Source organism: Propithecus coquereli, unplaced genomic scaffold (assembly GCF_000956105.1).
Source record: "Propithecus coquereli isolate 6110/MARCELLA unplaced genomic scaffold, Pcoq_1.0 Scaffold709, whole genome shotgun sequence".
NCBI classification, from domain to species: domain Eukaryota; kingdom Metazoa; phylum Chordata; class Mammalia; order Primates; family Indriidae; genus Propithecus; species Propithecus coquereli.
In genome coordinates this window covers 43,436-44,252 of record NW_012153163.1, presented here as the reverse complement: position 1 = coordinate 44,252, position 817 = coordinate 43,436, and the positions used below count along the sequence as shown (strand labels likewise).

The following is an 817-nucleotide window of genomic DNA, read 5'->3' as shown; positions in this document are numbered from 1 at the left end:
ATCTTTCTCATAGTCATATACATGATAATATCGTTAGTACGCTAGTACTTTCCCGTAGATGTCTATATACAAGATAAAACTCCTCATGGAATTCTGATTCGTAAGACAAAACCACCTTTGAAGAGCTACTGGTCACACACAGAAAAGGCATGATGAAAGACTTAAAAGTCCGCAAAGAAAAACATGAACACATATACGGGAATTAGGAAAGAAGCCAGGTAAGGGAAATAGTATGAACTCAAACGCACTTACATTTTGAGCCACAGGATGTCGTTGTTCTCCAGGAAGAATATATATTTTTCTAACAGAAGAAAATCAGCTTATCCCCGATCAGAAAAAAGCTCCACTGTTCCGGTGCTTTGAAGACTATAAACACACCCCTATTGTGAAGATCAGCTGGGACCTCAGCAGCAAGGAATCAAAAGAAAGGTCTCAAACGGATTACGTCTTTCTAGCCATGAAATATTGTTTTACTAACCAAAAAGGAGGCATGATATTAGTTGCCAGACCAGGTGGCCAACGAGCCTGGCGCCTGCTGCTCTCGCTTCTGCTCTTTGCGTTCTGGGAGGCGGGGAGCGGCCAGCTCCACTATTCCGTCCCTGAGGAAGCCAAACACGGCACCTTCGTGGGACACATCGCGCAGGACCTGGGGCTGGAGCTGGCGGAGCTGGTGCCGCGCCTGTTCCGGGTGGCGTCCAAAGGCCGAGCGGACCTTCTGGAGGCCAATTCCTTCTCCTTATATCTGTCCTGTCTATTGGCCCTTTATAATGTGCAACCTTTGCAGAACAGTCTTATCCAAAGATACCTATTTATGAGC

The 817-nt window shown here is 46.1% G+C and overlaps 1 protein-coding gene across 1 annotated transcript in view; it reads left to right on the top strand.

Moving 5' to 3' along the window:
* Window positions 1-817, top strand: part of LOC105824017 (protocadherin alpha-13) — a gene marked incomplete at its 3' end in the record, with an annotated part of 46,405 nt that overhangs the window by 6,583 nt on the left and 39,005 nt on the right. The window lies entirely within an intron of this gene.